The 24,200-nt window shown below is 37.8% G+C and overlaps 1 long non-coding RNA gene, 1 other non-coding gene and 1 pseudogene across 3 annotated transcripts; 2 read left to right on the top strand and 1 right to left on the bottom strand.

Moving 5' to 3' along the window:
* The first annotated feature begins 2,316 nt into the window (after positions 1–2,316).
* LOC140855895 (small nucleolar RNA R71) lies at positions 2,317–2,422 on the top strand. Its single transcript, XR_012139340.1, has one exon. It is a non-coding gene; the product is annotated as a small nucleolar RNA R71 (small nucleolar RNA).
* Positions 2,423–5,298: 2,876 nt separating this feature from the next.
* LOC105041742 (uncharacterized) lies at positions 5,299–10,607 on the top strand. Of its 2 annotated transcripts, none has more exons than XR_012139229.1 (7): positions 5,299–7,229; positions 7,306–7,397; positions 7,486–7,635; positions 8,185–8,715; positions 8,957–9,303; positions 9,407–9,545; positions 10,320–10,607. It is a non-coding gene; the product is annotated as an uncharacterized lncRNA (long non-coding RNA). The 2 variants fall into 2 exon arrangements; XR_831421.4 differs by having other exon boundaries at positions 5,300–7,229; positions 8,967–9,303.
* A 912-nt stretch (positions 10,608–11,519) lies between these two features.
* On the bottom strand, positions 11,520–12,728 carry LOC109505870 (uncharacterized; annotated as a pseudogene).
* Positions 12,729–24,200: the final 11,472 nt, after the last annotated feature.

Genomic DNA, 24,200 nt, shown 5'->3' with positions numbered 1-24,200 from the left:
ACTAATTATTTCTGACCATACTCGAGGATTTGATTAATTTCCCCCCCCAACTTAATCTACATTGTCCTCAATGGAGTAAGAAAGCAAAGAAAATAAAAGGAGAGAGTGCACCTGGGATAATTTTACTTCGGAAGTTGAAGATAGCTTCATTGATTAATAGGCTCTTGTTCTAAATTCCTGCAGCTGTGGTAAAGTAAAAAATATGAAATCGTTGGGTTGCCTCCCAACAAGCGCTAAGTTTTATGTCTTCAACCAGACATCAAGTTTATTAACAGACTCTTCCATACAGAGTGGTCCTTTATTCTTTTAAAAAAAATGATGATCAGTTAAAACAAAATAGAAGAAATTTGGGTTGCCTCCCAAAAAGCGCTAAGTTTTACGTCTTCAGCCAGACGTCATATGCAATAAAACCAACAAAAGATGGGTAATGGCTCATACTTGATTGTCCATGGAGGAGTGGTTTTATCATGTGGTGTATCCAACAATATGTTAACTTCTTTCATATATCCCTTAAAGTCATACACTCCAAAGTGAGCCAAGCAAGTATCTAAGGGTTCAGGTGCTAGAATTATGGGTGTTGCATCTTCTATAATATCTTCTAGTGTATCTACTTTGAAGCAACTATCCATTGATGGTCCTTGGGAAGCACCAAACACATTCAGTCTCAGTTTCTTATTCCCAAACGATACGTCCATGACTCCTGTCCTACAATTGATGCATGCATTCGTCGTAGCTAGGAAAGGTCATCCTAAGATAATGAGAATTTGTCTGGGGTTGCCACTTAATTCCATATCGAGAACCAGAAAATCAACTGGAAAGTAAAACTCATCTACCTTGACCAAGATATCCTCAAGCATTCCACGTGGTTCTTTAATTGATCTGTCGGCAACTGTAATGTGACTGATGTGGGTTTCAGTTCTCCAAATCCAAAAAGTTCATACACCGAACTAGGTAAAAGATTCACACTTGCCCCTAAATCCAGAAGAGCTTTTTCAATGTGATAATCTCCTATAACACAGGAAATGATGGGGGCTCCTGGGTCCTTAAGCTTTGGAGGAGTGGCATGCTGGAAGACAGAACTAGCCTGTTCAGTGAGACGTACTTTCTTTGGAATTTGTAATCTAGATTTACGTTTTTGGGTGCACAAATCTTTCAAAAATTTGGCATAAGCAGGGACCTGTTTGATTGCGTCTAGAAGGGGAAGATTAATTTGGACTTACTTAAACAATTCCAACATCTCATCGAGTTTTCCTCCCTTCTTATCTGCAGGAATAGGGGCTTTCAGAGCATCCGGAAATGGGGCTTTAGGCAAGTAAGATGATTCCGGTGCAGTTGGTTCCTTCTCTATTTTCAGGTCCTCCTTGTTCTTGGGTGATTTGGATTCGGTTAGAGATTTAGGGTCAGTCTCATTGATTTTACTAGTGTGTTCAATGACCTTCCCACTTCTCAGAGTCATGATTGATTTGGCATGTTCAGAAAAAGCTTCTGGGGTATTATAACTCCCAATCACAAATTGCCCTCTTGGGTTGCTCTCTGGTTGGCTAGGTAATTTTCCTCCTTCCCTCCTACTGAATGCAGTTGCTAGTTGACCTATTTGGGTCTCTAGCTTAGCAATGGATTGTGTGTGGGAGTTAAGGATCTGAGTGTTGACTTCTAATCGTTCTAGTGCTTTCAGGACTTTTTTCTCAAAAGTTGAGCTGTGACCAGTAGTAGACGGTTGAGGAATATTTTGAAATTGATGGTATGGTCCATGCCTATATGTTGGGTCTTGATATTGAGGTCGAGGTGTGGCAGGACCAACCACTGGTTGTGGTCTCCAGGAAAAATTTGGATGGTTTCTCCAGCCAGGGTTATAAGTGTTCGAATATGGATCGTTTCCTGGTCTGCGAGCTTGTTGGACTTGCTGAACCTGCTCGTGCACAAACTCAGGAAATTGGGGTGCGGCTGGGCATTCACTAATAAAATGGTTCGGACTTGCACACAATGCACAAACTTCTTGGATTGGATTAGGTGGAATCGGGGATTGTCCAGTGTTTAGAAGACGATCTAATTTTTGGGACAGTTCCTCTACCTTTTGATGGATATCTATGGCATTTTCTACTTCATATATTCTACCTCTTTTTGAGTTTAACATGGGTTTATCTCTAATAGAGGCAGACATATGATGTAATGAATTTTCACTTAAAATTTCAAACAGTTGCCATGCCTCATCCTCACTTTTCAGCATAAATATCCCACCGCATGATGCATCGACCATTTGTCGATGTCTTTCAGAGAGCCCATCATAAAAATATTGGATTAACTGCCACTTGGGTACAACATGGTGGGGATATTTTCTAATAAGGTCTTTTAATCTCTCCCATGTTTCATGAAACATTTCTCCATCTAATTGGGAAAAACTAGTTATGGCTTTCCTTATTTGATTAGTTTTTCCTATGGGAAAATATTTCTTGAGAAACTCTCCTTGCAGCTGGTCCCAGGTTGATATAGTCATGGAATCCAAAGTATGTAGCCAGTATTTGGCTTTGTCCTTAAGTGAAAAAGGAAATAATTTCAACCTAAGAGCATCATCGGAGAAGTTGTGAATTTTGACAGTTGAGCATATCTCAAGAAATTCTTCAAGATGTTTATAAGGGTCTTCATTACTAAGTCCATAAAATGAAGGTAACATTTGGATTATACTGGACTTAATTTCATATTGAGTGGCCTCCACAGGGGGTACTTGAATACAAAGAGAGTAGGTATATGTGGAAGGAGTAAAGTACTCCTTCAATTGCTTGGGTGGATCATTCTCCTGATTTCGGTCCATCTTTTTATATCTGTTGGCTCTAAAAGTTCTTTCTATTTCTGGATCAAAAGGTTGGATTTCTGGTCGTAACGATCTACGGCCAAGCATACATCTTACAATTATACTGTAGAGCACACACAGAAATTTTTTTTTATAATATATATTTTTATAATATATATTTTTATAATAAAGTGAGAAAAGAATGAAGAAAATCTAAAGAGAAGAACCTAAGAATCTTAAATCTATGAAAAGGGAGGATTTAATTAATGTTTAGATGTTAATTACAATCAACTTAAACAATCATAGACTCTCTATCCTAAGGTTAACTTAGATCTAGACAGCTCCTAACTTTCAAGATTGCTTTTGAGCACTCCAAGCTCAAGACTGACTAACTGACTCGGCCAGGTAAGCGTAAGATGTGGGAGGTTCCCTGCTCGTTGCTTTCCTTAGACACCAACTAAGTTGGCCAGGTCAGTCAACGGAACCAATTGAAAACCACTTTCTTTAACCACTTGCCTTAGACACCGAGCAGTTAACCAATCCGCACTCGGTTCAACTCTAGAGCTTTCTTATCCTATTGAGCTCGAAATTCCTAGGGCTGACGTCTAGTTGATTTTAAATTAAGGTCTAGGTTATGCAAATGCAAGGGAGTGATTTGTGGGCCAAGAAAGGGTGATCAAATCCCCACCTTATCTGGTTAATGGGTTATTGCCCTTAAGATTAATTATGGAGATGCAATGCAAAGAAACAAGGTGTCTAATCAGGTTAGAAATTTTTATATTTGAGGTTACGCTATTTTAGTTAAGTGTTATGAAATGTCAGTGGTTTTTTTTTATATAATTTTATCTTTTTATATATTTTTTTTAATTTTTTTTTTAGTTTTACAAGAAAATAAATTTAAGTGATTAAGTCTAAAAAATAATAAATCACTGGGCTATGAAAAGTAGCAAATTATTCTAAGCAGCAGAATTCTAAATAGTAAATTAGTTATGCAAGGTAATTCTTTAATTATGCAAATAAGATTATCTAGCTAGAAAGTACTGAAAAAAATTTAAAACGAGAAATAAAAACTGAAAAGTATTTTTTTTTAAAATTTTTTTCAATTTTTTAATTCAACCATGCCAAGATCCCGGCAACGGTGCCAAAATTTGATGCGTAGTCGTTGATAGCACCAAAAATAACTCTACTCACTACGTAGGTAGGATGAGTCGAGATCGTATCCTCAGGGACCTTGGGCTAAGTTGAGATTGCAAGATAAAAGAAAGAAACGTTGTTTTTGATTTAGAAAATAAATTATCTTAAAATCGAGGTAATTAGAAAATAAAGAACTTGGGAGTTTTGAATTAATTTGCACTAGCAGAGTTGTATCTCTTTTTTAACTAAATAAATGTGATTAATCTTAGAAAAAATATCTGTCTTTCCTCGGCACGCTCCGTACCCGTAGATCACGGCGCATCTCCGGAAAGTACTAGGTAAACAACTCTTCTTTCCTCGACACGCCCCGTATCCGTAGATCACGGCGCGTCTCCGGAAAGTAAAAGTTGTTCCTAATATTAATCTAACAAGAAAGCATAAATAAAAGCATATGAAAGGGAGCAAATAAAGAACTCATGACAATTTAAATAAAAAGCATAATCTTTATTGCATATAAAGAAATACAGGAAAGTTTAGAACAATAAACCATCTCTGTGTCGTTACAAAATTTCTTCTCCACTCCCGAGACTGCTAGCCTAGCTGCTCATGAAGTAGTCCCTTTCTATTCCTCTATGCAAGGCTCTAGAAGAATTTCTGGGCTCCCCCCCAATGAGAGTATAAAAGTCTTTTTATAAGTGTTAGGAGGGAGGAGTTTTACATGATTTTCCAATGTGGGACTAAAAAAAATACAAATCTTTCAAAATATTTTTAAATATTATTTTTTTCCTTATTTTGAACTTATCTGCAGTGCGCCCACACCCGCGTCAGCGCTCGTCCCGCATCCACGCCCGTGCCCGTCCCCGCACGTCCACGCCGCATCCCGTTCCGCACGTCCATGCCGCGTCCCGTGTCCGCGCCCCGCGTCCACGCGCCAGCTTCCCGCGTGTTCACGCGCGTTCACGCGCGCATGCTGCCCACATTCACGCGCCAGCTTCCTTTTGTTTTGAATTTCACTTCAAACCGCGCCCAAAGCTTCACGTGAAACCGCCCAGAGAAAATCAACGTGAACCACCTTTTTACATACCAAAAAGAAGCTTTTGTTTCTTTACAATGACATCTGTATCCTTTTGGATTCGTTGCATAGTATCTTCATTTTTTATAATACCGGATGCGTCTTTCTTTTATTTTAATTTTATTTTAAGTCCAAATTTCTTCAAACTTGAGTCTTTTTTATCTATGAATCGGACTCTTTATATCGGCGATCATCTTTCCTGTAAAACATAAAAAGAAGCATCAAATTCTTAATAAATAAAATAAATTAAATATGATTTTTTGCTTTAAATGACTAAAATTATGTGTTTATTAAGAATCATACCAAAAAAGTAATTGATGTAACTGTATTGAGAATGAGGAGAAGATATAAGATGACTTGGATGCAAGTTGAAGCTTCACTTGATTGGGAATCAGGATAGGGGCAGAATGAATAAGGATTTGAAATATTGACTTGAAGGATGACATGAGGCTAAGGTTTAGAAATTGACCACTACACTCACATTCATGTTTCCCTCAAATATTTTTTTTTGTCAACTTTTTTTGCTTTTTTAAAAATTTAATAGAATCTTTTATGTTGCCTCTAACATAGAATAATTTCCAATTGTGTTTTTCTTCTCTCACTCTCTCACACTTGCTCACTCGCTTCTTTTAAGAACCCAATGTAGAATGCCTGAAGCATTTCTTTGACCACTGTGGGAATTGAAACTTGTTGTTTACAAGTATCTTTTAATTTTTTTAAATTCAGATTATGTGCTCTGGCCATCTCTTATTGTTTCTTGGGCCTTTTGATTCCACTTACAACAAATTCAAAGCTGATTATGAGTGCCTAAAAGTACTTGAATCTACTAGCATTAGGTGATACATTTGCATGATAGAATTTCACCAATGTCTGTTCTTCAAAAAGACGAAGAATTCTTGATTTTTTCTGTCCTCTGATATATATCTAATGTCACTTGATTTGCATTCTGAACCTTAACTTCTGAATTATATAACAAAACCGCTGACTACATTTCCAATGTGCAGAGAGGTCTTAGTGATACATTTTTGGTATTTTGTAATGCTTTTGTTCTGTTTATTCTGATGGCTTCACCTTCTTGATGTCGATGACAGTTGACGGACCTGACCTGAGCTGTACTGACAAGTGCAGCCTATGTTCACCTCAAGCAAGCAGAATTGTGCAAGTACACGCAAAACCTTTCTCCCGCAAGTCGAGCCATTTTGCTGTCAGGCCCTGCAGGCAGTTTATGTTCAACAAAGTCATTATTTAGTTAGTGTTGAAGGACTTAAAGTGTATATGCCTAGTCATATGCTTTGCCTAATTCTAGAGATCTTTGTTTTAAGAGCTTTACCAACAAATGCTTGCCAAGGCACTAGCCTATTACTTTGAGGCCAAATTGCTGTTGCTAGATATTACTGACTTCTCACTCAAGGTCAGTAGATGCAACCATAGTTCTTTTTCTATGCATTTATGATTTTAAAATTTTATTGGGCATTTGGTTACAGATTCAGAGCAAAAATAGCAGTTCCAACAAAGATTCCATAGGAATTCTGAACTTAAACACCTTATAGTCAAGTAGATCTATGTTTTGATGTGGAATAAGATTCAGGAACCTAAACATTTTTATCACTCTACGGTTGTTTGTTTTTCTTTCCCCCTCCCCCTCTTCCCCTCTTTAGAAGACAAAAGACATGAAGACATGTACCCCTCTTTTTTTTGATGAAAGGAGTTTGGGGAGACCTAACTCATAATATTTTATTGATAAATAGGGTAGGTTATTTTACATCAATTTGTGTTGCTTGCTACTAGACAAACTGAGTTGGATGCTCACTCTTTTCCTTTCCATGGCGCTTCCCGAGGCTCATACTCTTGGATGTGTGCATGCAAGCCATGCCAACAGTTGTTAGGATAATGGGTAGAGGGGGGAGAGTTTGGCTAAGACACATACTATGGTTATTCTAGAATTATAATAACTTATTTACTCTGCTTCATGATCATTCATTTTACATGTTCTAGAATCGAGCTTTTCTGTAGAGTTCATTTAATCACATTATGATGTATGCTTACTTGGTGCATTTATTTTTATCCAGTTTTTTGGAAGATCTGTATCTGAGGGAAGTTTGGAGAGAATGATCTTGAGTGTGATGATTTGTGCTCAATCTGCCTAGCAGATACAACAGTTCTCAGTAATTACCACTTGATGAATAACAAAAAATCTGAATATAGAAATTGAAAGCTTGTCATTTCTTCAAAGAGGTTGGTGTATGGTATCTGTTTAGTTTTCTGTTGGCCACCCTTTGCCTTTTTTGTCTTATCGTGTTTCATATAACAGTTTGTCCCATGGATTGAGCATATTCTAAGAAAATAGGCTTTCTGGTGTGAGGATATACTCTAAAGCTCGGAGCAAATGTTGAATCAGGAAAAGTAATGATAGACTTGTAAAGTGTGAATAATATAGTTCCGTGCTAAGCTGAAAGATGATATTATTACTTAAATTGTGGTTGTTTGTTAGGAAATTGTAGCTGAAGACAGTGCCACTGTGGCTGCGGTAAACCTGAAGTGAGTGCTGAACTCACCTTCAGAAAAGAAAAGTGAAAGCAGAGAAACCAGGACCGGTGGTTCAAGATGCTGAGGGTTCATCTCTCTTCCACCAAAAACACCAGTAAAATTTCTTCCTTCTTGCCTTTCTTTGACTGGGTTACATAATCTGATGTATAGATGAAATGTTTTTCTGTTATGCATGTAATAAATAGTTTATAAAAAGTTGTGTCTTTGCTCTCTACTAATTACTTTAGTTACATAAATTTTTGGACTACCTTGTATATTAGGGAGAATTCTGTTAAAGGTATTAGGTTTGTTTTCAGTGCTCATATATAATTTAAATGAGAAGCTTGTTTCCAATGGACTTGGGGATCCCTCCACTATCTGTCCATTCTTTTAGACTTAATGTTAGGAACGCATTCCATCGCTAACATGTTATCAGCCAAAAACAACATTTGAATTCAATTCTTTATTCATTTTTTCTACACAAATATGTGGATGTGGATCGTGTTTGGCTAAGTGCAAATCGATGGTATGAGTCCATGAGAATGAACCTTTGGAACTGTCTTATTTTGACTGAGGTCCTCTATGGTTTTTTCCCTCCTTTTTTCGGTAAATGATTGCTAGATGGCTGCCTAACAAACTTATTTTAACGTTTTTTCCCTAACAGGAAGTTCCTTCAGACTGAGTTTGAAAAGTGGATCAGACGAGGTCATCCCAGCAAGTGAAATTGGGGTGACATTTAATGACATAGGTGCCCTTGATGAAAATCAAAGAATCTCTTCAAGAAATAGTCATGCTTCCCCTATGATGTCCTGACCTCTTTACTGGAGGCCTCCTAAAGCCTTGCAGAGGAATCCTACGGTTTGGGCCACCTGGAACTGAACCTGAGGGGTTGCAAGCCTTCTTCCACCTGATGCCGGTCATGGTAGCCAATCTCTTTAAAAGCTTTTTGGTATCTTGGAGATGACTATTTCCCAGAGTTCTCTAGGCATTTCATTTGGGATCTCCTTTGAAGTTTCTTCAACCTGCTTGTATGGAAACTGCCCACAGTGGGTCTTCTCCTGTTACCATCTGAATGGCATTGGTTTGTTCTGTTGGGGTAGGGTCCACCCAAACTGATTTAGAGAGAGTGATGTTCCCTTAAACTCTTTTCCACTCCAATCCTTGAAGATGAAGCAATCTTCTATTCTAAGTTCAGGTTGGTATGGCCCAGTACCTTCATTGTCTTTTGTCCCTTGAAATGACATAGATAAATGGGAGTGAAATCTACACTATAGATTGCATGAGCTAGCTAGTCAATCCAGCCAGTTTTTTTGCCTGGTTCACCCTACTCGGTTATATCTTGGCTCCATATCAATCACTGAATTCAATTCTGATTACTGTCATTGCATGAGATTCCTTTTTTTTTTTTTTTTTTTTTTTGATGGGTAATTTTTTAGTATCTTCTAGCCAAGGCCATAGCAAATGAAGCTGGAGCAGGTTTCATCAATGTTTCAATGTCCACAATCACATCAAAATGGTTCGAGGAAGATGAGAAGACTCTCAGAGCTTTGTTTACGCTGGCTGCTAAGGCTGCCCCTATTATCATTTTCATGGACAAGGTCGATAGCATGCTTGACCAGTGAACTAGGGTAGGAGAACATGAGGCAATACTGAAGATCAAGAACGAGTTCATGACCCAGTAGGATGGGCTCTTAACGAAGTCCCGGTAGAGAATCCTTGTTTTAGCAGCAACAAACAGACCATTTGATCCTGATGAAGCATTTATTAGGAAGTTTGAGTGCAGGTTGGTTTGGTTGTATATTTGCATCATGCCTCGAGAAGAGTAGATATCATTACTTATGAAGAACATACCATTTATCCAACTCTAATTTCCTGTATTTTAACAGAATCATGGTTGGCTTACGATCAGTGGAGAGCAGGGAAATAATCTTAAGGAAACTTTTGTCAGAAGGAAAGATTGAAGGACTTGACTTCAAGGAGCTTGCAGCCATGACAAAGGATACAGTGGTAGCGATGTTAAAGTTTGTACGTTTCCTATGGCATTTAGGCATCACTTAGATATTGATGATTAACTTGTGGCAGTTGTCGAACAGAACCTATGTGGGATGGCAGCGTATTGCCCTCTTTGAGATTTAATTGAGAGAGAGAGAGAGAGAGAGAGAGAGAGGGGCTTAAGGAACTGGTAAGACTATAACAACTTCTCTAATAATATTTTCTAGAATCCAGTGACTCAATTGAAGTTTTGTTGACTAGGCAAATTTGCCAGGTATTTCTATTCAAATAAGAAAATTTTGTAGTATGATTTCCTCCTTGTTCTTTGAAAAATCTGTTGCTTACTAGCTTGAAGATCTCCAGATAAGCCCATTATCTATAAGTCTAGTTGCATGTATTTTCTTGAATGCCAATGAGGATGAAATTCTTTCCTCTTCAAGTTTAAATACTTCAGGCTAATCCAGCATATGCTTGTTCTTGTTTCCTCCTCTCGAGAACAAAGAAGAAAAAATATCACTTCTAAGCATAGAGTCTATCCAAAATTTTCATTTATCAAAGAATTTACTAAACTTTGTTCTGAATTCTTAAATTTGCCTTTGACCTATCAATAGGATTTTTTTTCTTTTCTTTTCTTTTTAGATGCCTAATTCTTTGGAAAATGTTCATTTCTTTAAATATTTGCCAAACTTTATATGTAAGTCCCATAGGCCTCCCCCTGTGTGTGTGTGTGTGTGTGAGTTCCTGTTTATAACACGTTACATCAAGCTGAATTGCAGTGAACTCTTGCATTGTGTTTAATCTTCTCAGAAATAGAAGCGGAAGGCTGAGGAAGGAGACAGTTTGGCAGAGAGTTAGAAAACGGGGAAGAGCCTCGATGAGGAACCTCAGACCATCAAACATGGAAGACTTAGGCAGCCAAAGAATCAGGCGAGTTTATTCTTCACTGGTACTCTCTAAAATCTCCATGTGCAAGAGAAGTTGTGTCCACACACACACATGCATACATACATATGTATCACAATATGCTTTCAAATATACCTTGTTTGAATCTGGAATACTTAAAATCTGGGTTACATATGTGATTGATTGATCCAACCCTTGAGCTCACTTATTATTGGTTTTTTTTTTTTTTTCCTTTTGTTTTTGCTTAACAATTGTAGATCCTAAATTGGTGGAATAATGTTTGATGATATTGATATTGGTTGTTTTTTGAGGTTAAACATTGCATTCTCATCCTTTTCTCACGGATTAAAGTGCAGCAGTTTCCCAGTATTAACTTTTGAAGCAGCACAAAAGAAATCCTCACCCCCCCGGCTTTCCACCCTCAAGTTAATTTATCGCAGCACCCCCAAAGTAGTGTATGGACCCATTGCAGATTACGTCGTTCGAGTTCACGTACGAATTTGGGAACCAGTTGTGGCCTCCCTTCCACCGCTCCTCCGCCCTTCAATAGGTCGCCTACTAAGTTCTCAAACTTGTGGTACACCCTGTGTCCTATGGAAGACGCAATTTAGGGACCACTGGGCCTGTAGTTATGTCCTATATCCGTTAGTCTCTCTTTGAACCCAAATCATCTGTGCTATTATAATGCAAATCACAAGTCGTAGAACTCATGCATCTCCAACCATAACTTCTTACAGAAGAACGTGTTCTCCTTGTTATTAAGTCACCATGTGACAAATATTAGAATATAGGATAAGGGTTTATAGCGAATTGTGGACCTTAATTCTGCATTACTATGGCCTAGTTTATTTGGTCAAACTTAATCCAAAATCAAATATATCTTTTCAATTAATTATATGACATCTACAATGGCCAAATGGCCTCAAAATATAATTTGGTTAAAATTATGACATGGGTAAAATAATTTGAATTTGGCAAACATTTTCTGCACAGAAGTGATAAGAAAGCAAGAAGGAAAGAAAAATCTCCGCGGCATATATAACTAAAACAACAGCAGCTTGCTATTTGCATACTTAAAGAACAGTTGTTTGCTCAAAAAAGTTATCACTTTTCATTTGGAATAGTACTGTTCGGACAAAAACAACAAAATCCCCAGCACCAAATCAAAAACTTACGATGTCACTTCCATAGACGATGAGAAGTAGCAAGAACAGTCGAAAGAGTTGAGTGGGGTACGCCCGGCATTGAGATTCCCGATGCCCTGCTCCTCGGTGTAGATGGCGAGCCCCTCCGCCGCCCTTCTTCGCTTTGCCTTGGCTCCGGGACCTTCTCCACCACAGTCGGCCCTTTCTTTTTGTTCTTCCTTTTATTACTATTGCCCTCCTCCCCTATTCTCTTCTTTGCCTTCTTCTTTAGTTCATATTGCCGCGAATCTCTGACAAGATGGTCGGCTGAAAATCGAAGTGTGGTGCTTGATTGTTTAGATGGTAGGAAACTTGCAAAATTAATTTCGTCTATCAAAAATTGTTCAGGCAGAAGATCCTCCGATGTTTAAGTTAGTCAGAGAAAGAGAACATATAAGAAGACCAAAATATAAAAGTAAAAATTTTAGAAGTCAGAAAATCTTATCCAGTCTTCTGACTCACCACTTTTTATTAGGTGGAGAATGTCGTTACTGTGTAACTTCCGCTACTTAAGATCTGGAATGTAGGCATTATTGTCTTTAGTGGATGGTTATCTCTTTAACTGTCATTAAGATCAAGCAATAGAAAATCAAGAAAGGTTATTATGCCTACTATTCCCTGAACATGAGGGATTAACACCCATGTTGAGTAATCGTCGTTTAACCCCTATTTTTTTAAGATCAAGATAGTCAGGAAAGATCCGAATGAGTGTTCGATTGACTATTGTCAGCATGTCGGATCAGTCCAAAATCGACTTCGTTTTATGCTGTCAATTGAATTTCAAATCAGGTCATCGGTTGGAAACTAAGTCGGCATGATCTATTTAATCGGTCGTACGTTCAGTCGGTAGGAGGACGAGGATTAATTTTAGTTGGTTAGGCAACGAGGATTTACCCTAACACTCAGAAGCCTCCGATGGCTTCCCTTCCTTCAATTCTTCATGTTATTTTGGCTTGTTGGCCTTCTTTCCTTTGAAAATCTTGTCAATCTTGTTGTCAGGCTTTTTCTTCCTCTGCTTCTCCTCTTTCTCGACTATAGCCATGGCTATGGACTCTTTTTCCTCTGATTTATTCTGCTCGGAAGGGGCCGATTTCTTATTCTTCTTCTTATGTGTTGTTGTCGAAGCCATCGGACGCTCGAAGTTGAGAAGAAGCAATAAGATCAAGAGAAGCAACCGCTGCCGTGACTTCGATGGTGGTTTTTGTGAGGGAGATATACAGCAATGGTGGGGTATCCGAACTCGTCCAATTAATCTATTTATTCGATCGGATTATTTCGATAAAATTTTATGGCCAAAAAAAAAAATTATAGAATATCATGCTTCTATCGAGATTAAGCCCTCAAAACCTCAAGGACCAACTAACACGAAGTACCATATGTTTGAGAAAAACCCCAACCGCAACCTAAGCAACCCCTCTGATCTCTCTCATGGTCTCTCCTTCCCCAACAGGCCTCAGAAAAAGAGAAGGGAATGAAAAGAAAAAGAGAAGGGAAAAAAAAAAATTCAATTCAGGTGGGAAAAGGTCTTACTTTCTTTTTTTTGTTTTCTTTGATTTTTTCGATGTTTTTCGTATGCTTTTTCTCTATTTCTTCCATAAAGTCTCGATCAGGTAGGAGGCTTGGAGCAGCCGAATAAGGAGCTTAGATGTGTTTTGTGTAAGTACTTGTGTATAAGAGTTGGATATAAATATACTATCAAGCATCTTAAAAATAATCTAGATTATAACCCCATGTGATGCATGGGATGTGCGGCTCAGAAAAAAAAAATCATCTATACGAAAAAAAATATATCCTTAAATTTTTCTATCTTTTCTCCATTTTCATTGATTTTTTCTATATTTTTTCCTATTTTTTCTCTATTTTTTTTTATCCGTAGAAGTCCCACATTAAATAATCCACTAACTATGCTCAGAAGATATAATATTTTAAAAATAAGAGTATAATAATATTCATGATCATAAATAAATAAGTAAAATAAAATAAAATTAATCAATGTGATAGCCCTACCAAGCAACTAAATAATTTTGTTCTTGTGAGTAATCACTTCTAAATGCATGTGGTAGAAATGTAACAATTTAATATTTTCAGCTGCATTAAAAAAAAAATCTCTTAGCCATATGTCTTACATGTCATAAAATTTTTTAGCCATGTATCAAACGGAGACTTTACCAAACAAAACCTCTATTTTAATATATATATATATATATATATATATATATAATTGGATTAGGATAAAAAATTTAAATAGATTTTAATTTCAAATCCCAAACTTTATAGATATTCCTAAACAAATCCTATTAGGATTCATAATCAGTCATCTCCATAATCATAATTTATGTTAATGACAGCTCTGCAAATCTACATGTTTCCAAAGTTTAAAAGGATGTTGCGCGTTGCTTATCAATTGCTGTCCGTTGCATGCCTGCCTCCATAGTATGAGATCTCAAGAGAAAATAATAACAGATTAAATACTGGTGACGAAATGATTGGGAACAATCACTATTGAATAGATGAATGATAGATGAGTAAAGAACAACTACCAAAGGTGATGGTGTCATCCACGACTTCTAGAGCACATCATAAACCGGCAGTTGGAGGCTAATATTTTGGCCATACCCCATGTCAAACTCCATCTAACACCACCCAAGTTCTCAAGTAGAAAACCCACCTAAAAACAAGAGAAAGATAGGAAAAAGGAACGATCGAAAACAGCAAAAACACCCTCGGGAGCACTTCCGAAAGATCACGGTGGGGACAAAACTGGAAAGGGACGAACCTGGTATAGTGGTAGCCCTGAGCGAGGGAAGACACGGAGAATGGAAGGGACTAGAAGCAATCAGAAAGGCCATGAAAGATTGTCCCCCTATTTATAGCCGAGGGAAGATGACTCTCGGGCATACTGTATCATCTCCTGTCAAACAACCTCCGGTATGTGGCGTCTCCCATTAGTCAGCTACAGCCATCAGTTGGCCAAATTGACGCTTCACATCAAAAAAGCATCCGCTGGGTTTTCAAATCGATGCTCATTTAATTCAATTATGATGGCCTGATCGTGTCGCTTCATGTCCACCCCATTAGTCGCAAATATTTCTTCAACTGAAGAGATTCTTCATATCTTTGGGTTAAGGAGCTGGCTATACTCTTTTCGCTAGATCAAAGTAGAAAGTATGTGTTGGAGAAAATTTTGTATAGGTCGATAATATTAAGAAGTTCTTGAATTTAGATGTTTTAAGTATGCTGATTTTAAAACAGTTTCGAAATAAAAACCCGAATGGAGAACGATGGTGAGGGAAACGACAAAATGTCCATGTTAAATTACTTTATTATCTACAAAAGGCGACGGCTTTCTTGCTCTATGGATACCACTGTCACACATCACACATAACAAGGATACCTCTATCACACATAACAAGGGAACACATAACAAACGCCCCCCGCCTTCTTCAAGTCTTGAACATGAAGATTCCTACATTTCTGACATAATAAATAGTAATATATTTATGTTCTTTCTCTTGATTCGTTATTATTCTATGCTCAATATTAGGTCCAAGGCAATTGCATTTTGCCCTAAGAATCACACCGCTTTCAATTGTTGCAGTAGTTTGTCATGACCATTGTCATGAACCGGGGCATAGAGCTCCTGCAAGACGACCACTTCTATCCGAAGAGAGTTCACCTTTGGTAATAATTCCTTATTCGATTGAGATTTATGCAGCAACAAGGAAAAGGATGTGGTCTTTCTTCAGTGTGGCGTCGGAATTGGCATTGGGCGGTACGCCGGGTAGATGAAAATGCTTTTCTAGTTGAGTTTCCGTGAAGATTCGATACAATTTCTACCTATCAAGTACAAAAATTTCTCTCCTCATTGCCGACGTTGGAGCAACGGGGGAACGTCATCGTAACGCGTGGATAAGAGTGGAAGGTTTCCCTTGCATTGTTGGAATACGGATTTGTTGGGGGAAACCCACCGACCGACCGACCGATCAACTGTCGGAGGGCCCGAACGACCGACGGCCCGACCGACCGACCGGCCGACCAACCGGCTGGCCGATCGACTAGTCGACCGCCCAACTTTGGCGGACGACTCCGACTGACCAGCGGGCATACCAACCGATTAACGGTCGGGGCGCCCCGACCAACAGCCGGGAGCGCCCGACTGACGGACGCTACCGACGGCCATTCAATGGCCCATCGCCGACTGAGGATATGTCGGGCGTATCTTTTCCGACCGACCGAACCCAAGGGTCTGATGGTCGACTCATGAAAAACTCACCGACCGACGGAGGAACCCGACGCTACTCCGCTGACCACCGACCTAGGGTCGGCCGACTCCTCCGATCGCCGTACAGCCGCCAGAGCCTGTCGGACCTGACAGCGACATGCGGCACTGCCACCTAGGGGCATTATCCCACCTAGGGCATTGTCAACCCTAGCAATTTGACAGCCCCCGCGGCGATGTGACATCCTCACGGCGACCCTGACAGTCTACAGTGAGTTGACAGTTCCTCACTTGTCTGCGCCATTAATGACGGCGCCATGCCGTGCTCCACTATATATACCGGGGAAGACAACAGTGCAAGGGATCGATCCGTCCGTCTCTCCCACATACGCAGGCTCGCTCCTTTCTCCCTCTCTCTCTCAGAGCTCTCTGTCTACATTTCACTGTTGCTCAGTCATCTCTCTGACTTGACCGTCGGAGGGTCTCCGTCGGAGCTGCCTTCGATCAGTGTGGACTTTCTTTTGCAGGTGCACGCTCTTCGGCGATCGGATGACGAGGTGATTGGCCGCAACAGGACTCTTTCCAATCGGTAAAATGTTTCGGGAGTCTGGAAGAGCTAGATAATAAGACAGAGGAGCGATTGGATCTTTATGAGGCAAGACCGCATCTCTTGTTGGGATCCCTCAAAAATTCCATCATCCATTAATGCGGTGGTGGGTGAGTTGATTTATAGAGTCGGCTTCTGGTGGAATTGGTCGGTGAGTTGATTTACAAAGTTCGGCTTCTGGTGGAATCCGTGGTGCAGCCAAATTCCCCAAAAGTATTTGCGTGAAACCGATGTATCCCCCTGCTCTTGTCGCAGTCTTCCGATAACAGCATCTCTTGGCTCTTTCCCACGACAGCATCTGGATAGCTCCCATAATGCTTTGAGTGAGAAAAATGGCCGGCGAAATCGCTTGGCAGATGAACCGGTTAAAAGCACATAACAAGAATTGCTGAGTTATTGTGGACGTTTGCTTTGCTAGCAGAATAAGAGAATGGGCAGGCGAGGGAAGACTTGCCTGTGGACTCCTCAGCATGGAATGCCTATTATTGTTGCTTATTTTAATATTACTAGAGTTAGTAATGATTTAAATACGTGTTTAAATATTGGCACTTTCTGTCACACTCCAAAATCAGAATATAACATGATCATGCTACCGAGGGATGAGACCCACGATAACACGAACCCAATCAATCATAATCAACTAAAATTTATCAAAAAAAAGATTCAATTCCATTATTTATCGAATAATTAAATCAATATTGATTCGGAGCGATTAAATCTAAAAGATAATAATAAACCCAAATCTCAAAATTCATAAATAAATAACTATCAATTCATAATCATAACATAAACTAAACTTCCACTACAAAATTTCTAAGCTTGCTTCTCAGATCTTCAAGCCTGAATTTTCTTTGTCGATCCTAAACTTTTTCTTCTATATATATATATATATATATATATATATATATGAACTATACTACCCCTGTAAGTAGAACTGGTGCTTCCTTATCGGATCAAGCATAAGTTTTTCTATGATAATACAATATTTAAAAAGTAACAGATATTACAAAAATAAATATTTCATAGAGTATATAATAAAACAAGTTATAAATCCATCATGCATGCATAAATCATGTATATTTCATAAATATGAATCATAAATCATTTTTATCATGTATTCGTATCATATTTCAAAATATTGCTCACAGATATTTGTACTAAGATCATTATTATACCCATGACAGAACCATGTTTCTTAATCGATGGAGTTCTTGTTTCATGTGCCAACTTTATATCAATTGGTGGGACCATATTTCATGTGGATGCTAGCTTCGGAAGTTGACCTTCCCGAAGGGATTCGTTCATAGTTATCTGAGAGCCTTTAAAATCTTTATATTTTTTTCTTAAAACATACATATATATATATAGATGGGGAAACAATAAAATTCTTGCTTTATAATTATGCTATTTTCAAAAAAAATATTTATAGAATTAATGCTCATAATAAAATATGCTTTTTCATTTCACATATGCTGATCCTTATTTTATGAAAAATATGATTTCATCAACGGCAATTCTTTGTATAAAAAATATGATTATTTTAAAAAATAAATAAGGAGCATAATATTCACTTATCTCGATCGCTCTAGATCTTTAGTCTTCCTTAAATGAATCAGATAATCCTATTTAAAATATTAAATCATGATCAATTTTTATTCTATATATTTAATAATATTAAATAATAAAAAAAATGGTTGACTGGGTGATCAATTTGATAGACCATTTGGGCACAAACGATTTGAGGTAATCTCGCTGAGATCAATATGGATTCCTAAAAAAAGAAAAGATGATCCGATACAAAATCTAAGGGTCTTTCTTAGAAAGAGAAAAGAGGAGAGAAAAAATTTTAGAGAGAGAAAGAGGGAGAGAGAGAAGAGAAAGTGGGAGAGAGAGGGGAGAGAGAAAATTTTCTCTTTTTTTTCCTCCTTTTTCTTTTTCTTTTCTTCATTCTTTCCTCTTCTTTGGGCGAACAGGGGAGGACCTGAGGGACGTTTGCCCATGGTCCGACGGGCGCGGTGGCACGGCTGGTGGTCCGACAACGACGACCGACGGTGGTGGAGCCAGAGATGGCCGGCGGCGAGGTTCGGCCTGTGGGAGATCAGAAAAAAATTTAAAAACAGGGAACCGCCCCCTTTCTTAGAATTTCTTCGGTCATTGGCCGATCACCGGCGGCCATGACCTTCGAAGAAGATAGGCAGAGAGGTGGGGGTCCAAACCTAGGGATGCGGCACCATGGGCCACAGCGCTGGTGGCCGAAAGAAGGAGGAAGATGGCTCAGCTGAACAGAGCAAAACAGGATCTTGCCTTATTATGGATTTTCCAACGAATCCGATGGCCGGCGAGGGTGCGCCAGGCCATGGGAAAGAGGGAAAAAAAGAGAGAAAAGAGGGCCGGGGATTACCTCCAACTCCAGTGAGATCTCCGACGAGAATTTCAGGCAAACATAAGGAGGGCATGAATGGCTTCAATGAAAAAATCTGAAAGGAAGAAGAGGAAGAAACTGGTGCTCGTCGTAGCCAGCTATGGAGGAGAAAGGAAGGATTTTATAAGCTCTTCCTAGGGTTCCTATTTGTCCTAGGAGTTCTAGATCTAGTCGGACAGGGGGAGGAAGAAGAAGACTCTCGTTGAGAGTCTTCTTTCAAATTTTTTTTTTTATGTTTTTTTTTCTGTGGGCTTGATGGGCCACAATTGGGTGGGCTTGATTTTTAGAACAGGATATTACATGCCTAAATTTAAGTCTTTTAGCTAATTGAATGAAAAAGATCTATAGAATTTTTTTTTCTCTACCCATGGGATTTGGATTGGGAGATGCTTGTTAGCATTGCCATACCTAAAGGGGTGGTTTGATTCATGAATATTGTAGGATGAGTTCTATTCAAGTAAGCTCTAATAGTTATAGTTTTGGATTTCTTGTGACGTTAGACAGTAAGTCAAAGGTGGTTCCTGAAACTTGTCTGTTGATTTTGTTGAAGCTAGTTTATGTGGTGTTAGGACTTGACTGAGTTTTTACCTTTTTTTTTTTTTTTTTCTTTTTCCTTGATGGAATTGATTGAGGTTTTACCTTGTAGTTGGAAAGATAACGTTAGTTCTTTTGGTGGAGTCTAGAGAGGGAATAATTGTACATCGTGCTCTAGTCCGATCTAGTGTTGATCCTTTTAAACCTACCGGTGTAAGGCATCTTCTTCTCCTTCTTTTTTTAATTTATTGTGTGTGCGTGTATGAGAGAGAGAGAGAGAGAGATTGTGGATGTGCCATGACTTTATTATTTCAATTTTGTGTTATTTCCATGAAATCTAGTTTCTACAATTATGTCATCTTGAGTGTAGATCCTTCATTACAAAAAAAATGACATATTAACGATGGTATTAGTGACGGCTTCTCAATCGTTGCTAATAATAAATATTAATGATGATATTAACGATAAATTTTTAACTATCATTAATATTTATATTTATCAATTTATTTTAGCCATCGCTAATATTTATATTTATCAACTTATTATGATGAAAAATAGACCCATCATAATACAAGCGATGGCGATGTTTACTATTAACGATACAAGTTAACTCCACCGCCTCCCTTTCTCCCTCACTGGCTCCCATTTCTTCGATCGTTAGAGCCCCAATCTCCTCCCCCAATCTCATGTTGCCGTCCCCACCTTGGATCCAACGTCCTTGCACTAGATCAATGGCTTCCGAGCCCTGTTGGTCGCCTCCTGAGCTTACTCATGTGCTACGAGGCAAAGGTATAAATTTTCATCCATCACAAATTCCATCCATCCCAATTTGAAATCCAACTAAGGCTTGCCCTTTAATTTTGCCATCACTCATCTCTGTGGACCGATCGGATGCAACGATTTCTAGCTACACCACTAAATTCTCAGTTTTATAGGACAAAATTCCTATATAGATTATAACTTAGCGGGTCATTGTGCAAGCACATTCCTTTTGGGGTTAGGTATTTGATGTGGATGTAACATGAAACATGTCACAACTATAAATATGGAAGACGCAATTTAAGGTCCACTGGGCCTAGAATTTTGTTCTTGGAAATGGCTGGGGATGTGTCCATTAGTGTTTCTTTGAACCCAAACGACCTGTTCTCTTTGTCATCAAGTCGGCATGTATCAAATATTAGAATATTGCAAAAGGAAAGGATTTAGCTAACCATGGACCTTACTTTTGCATTACTTTGGCCTAGCTTGTTTGATCAAACTTAATCAAAAATTAAATATATTTTTAACTAATTATTTGACATTTACGAAGGCCAAATAGCGCCAAAATGTAATCTGTGTAATGCTTGGATGACCAGTTTACGAACCATTCAGCGATGTTTTAATGATATTTCCATGCGCAGCATTTCTTCGTAATATTAATTCTCGAATCCTCGGTGCAAAAAAAAAAAAAATGCTATACCATCCATTTCTTAATTTGGCACCATGGATGCTTTTAAATGTAAATGGCCAAAAAGATTTTAAACCTTCTACGGCTTGATCAAATTGCGATGATTGTAATCCATGCCATGTAAAAATTTGATTTCTGAAGTGATACAAAGTCTGACAATGACAGAGCATAAAAAAAGTCAATAAAGTGCAAATTAGCTAACAAATATCATAATTAGTTCAAGATTTATCCCTTAAGCTAGTTGTAGTTTTGAATACGTTATATAAAATTATTTCTTAATTCTTAGTACTTGCTAGAACCATCCAAAACTTGGGAGACTGTTGTTCTCGAATGGCGATGGCATGAAAGGAAGTGTCGGCAAAGATTCCCACCATGTCTAATTAAATATAAGTAATATCTTGCCATCGTTGGTTATCAAATTAAATATAAGTAATATTTTGTCAGTGTTGCTATCAAATTCTAGAGACATCAGAAGCCCACTACCAATTGTTGATTGGAGCTATTTAAATATCATGATGAAAAGGTGAGAATTGTTTAGCAACTAATCTGTCCGTAATCATGATAGAACTAATTTTAAGTTAGCAGTCATAAGGCAACCATGTGCTCCCTCCAAGCTAGGGACAGAAACTCTGCAATTTTATTTTGGTTCCCTAGGTGACTGCCCAGCCAACTAGAAACCCACTCCCAAAAGCATGCATGGCCAGAATTTTTTTTTGTGCTCTCTCTCTCTATAATTAGACCAAGTATTTATTAAAAATTATTTTTATATTATAATCAAATATATATATATATAGGGATAGATTTAAATAAGATCGATCGGATTTGAGCTCAGATCCAATCAGATCAAAACTAAACAATAGAGGTCTTACATCGATGATTCAAACAATTAGACGTGATTTATTACTTTAAAACTGCTTGAGGTAATAGATGTAATCTATTACCATCGATGATTTAAACATATGATTTGAAAATCCCTAGCATATGCATCAAGTGATAAAAAATACATCTAATTCAATTTTATTTAGGTTGTCTAATTTTTGACTACTGATGCATAGATCAGAAATTTTCAGATCATATAATTTTTTGTGTGTAAATAATTTTAAAGTAATAGATTACATTTAACGGCTTGAATCATTGATATAAGACTCTTATTATAGAGTTTTGATTTGGCAGAATTTGAATCCAAATCAATCGGTCTCTAACCTCACTGTATATATATATATATATATATATATATATATATATATATATATATATATATATATATATATATATATATATATATTGCATTCATGCATCTCAATGTCAAAGACTTTCCTTAACTATTCCATTTTCTTCGCCAATAGCTTTTAGTTTTTCATGAGAGTAGTGCTGTGGGGCGTCTCTTTAGTTCATACAAAAAAGCCTTTTTAGCTTCCATATCACATGAGAGGGCTGGTGCAATGGTAGGTGGTCAAATGCTAGGTTACCAAGGTCAGTATTTTATGAGTCCAAAAGATTTTCGGTAACGTGGCTTGCAACGGTTCCTTCAACACCCTAAGCCGCATCAATCCTCTCACACCTCATGGGATATTAAATTGAGCAGTCGATCAAGTGGTGCACTCAAGACAGTAATGGAAGGTCTACTTTCCACCTTGTATTGTGATTTGCTTTTGAATTTGGTCCAACCTTTGTGATCTAAAATTCAGTTGGAATGCAGTCTTAGTTTGGGATGCTAAGAGAAAAAAGTTAAAAAAGCATGGCTAAATGGAAACAAACACCAACATTTGAGCTGGGCAGATAACGAATTCTATCACGAATATTGTGTGTGAAACTGGATTTGATAAAATTTTGTTCTTGCGTCAGCATTCCCCTGACAAATTTTGTCGATTTTTATCTTCTCATAAAAATAAGTTCCAAAATTTTAGAGAAACAAAAACGTATTTCCAGCTTGTAGAAGTTTTATTGGTTAGCAGTGACATTCTAAAGTCTAAATGGAATTAGCTAGTACAATCACGTTAATCTAATCTAAAATTGGCTCACGTGGTTGTTCGATCTATGGAATTGAAGAAAAGCCTTCATGAGAAAAACTCGAAAGGTGCTATTGTGATTTTGTCGGCTATTTGTGCTGGGCATCTTAGAAACCTTTCAAATTGTTATACTCCATCTATTACACCATCAAAATGCTTGTAAATATTTTAATAATTAAAAATTATTATTATCTAATTATTTTATATAGTAAGTGAGAATAAGTTTTCACATGATAGGTAGGACTGGCAGAAAATGATTGGACCTACCAACTCGATCTGCTATAAACAGATTAGGATTTAGGCCAAATGGTTTGAGTCATAAACATATCGATCTATTTAATTTGTTTAATATGCAGATCGAGTTGAATCAAATAATCTGTTTAAAACATATTTAATTTATTTTTGACTTATTTAACCTGATCTGTTTAACTTATTTAAGACATGTTTAACCTGTTTAAGAGCTGTTTAATTTGTTTCTGACCTATTTAATCTGTTTAACTCGTTTAATCCATTTAATCTGTTTAATAAATGAATTAAATATGTTGGATTGGATTACCTATTTAATAAACAGATTTAGATCTAAATTTTTGATCTATTTAATAAACAGATCGGATTTAGATTGACGATTTTCTGATCCGACCTACATTGATTCGATTTAAATCCGATTCGATCTGATCCGATTATTATCTTTAATAATGATAAAATTACTTTATCATGATCGAAACATATCCCTCCGTCATACCCCTCTAAATCCCAGGGTGGTGGGAGCCTGGTATGCAAAGATTCCTGTACTTTCAAACCGTAAGTCTTTCTCACTGCTTCTAATTCATCATGAGAACATACACAAAGGCATGCCAAACAACAGTAGCCCTTTGCGCCTGGCATTGGAAGGCTACTTGGCTGGCACTAGATGATGACCTAATTAGCATCATCGATAGTATCGTGTGTTGGCCTAGATCGTGGCAAGGATCTTAAGTTTCGATTCCTGATCCAGTTGGTATCCATCGAATCTGCCACTCGTCGAACTAACATACGTCCAAGGTGGCTACCAAAGAGATCCCTCTTAAAGCTAAAAACAGAGATGGCATATTTCTTCGAATCTCGCTAGCTAGCTTTAGCTGCTGACCGCTCCTTTTTGAAAATTCGGTACATAGCATGAGAAAACAAGGCAAAAGTAGGTCAGAAAAGTTGGTGCACAAAAAGTTATAGTGGTAATGCGTGTATCGCATATCTTATTGTCATTATATAAGGCAAAAGGTCGCCACCCTCGGAGGGAGGCAAGTCATGTGAACATAAAAGCTTAAGAGAACTCTAGTAGGGTATCTGTGTAACCTATTGGATGCCTTCAAGATCCTTTCCAAGC

The sequence above is a fragment of the Elaeis guineensis genome, chromosome 2, assembly GCF_000442705.2.
Source record: "Elaeis guineensis isolate ETL-2024a chromosome 2, EG11, whole genome shotgun sequence".
NCBI lineage: Eukaryota > Viridiplantae > Streptophyta > Magnoliopsida > Arecales > Arecaceae > Elaeis > Elaeis guineensis.
Note: the sequence above shows the minus strand (reverse complement) of the source record. Positions and strands in the feature narration are given on the sequence as shown.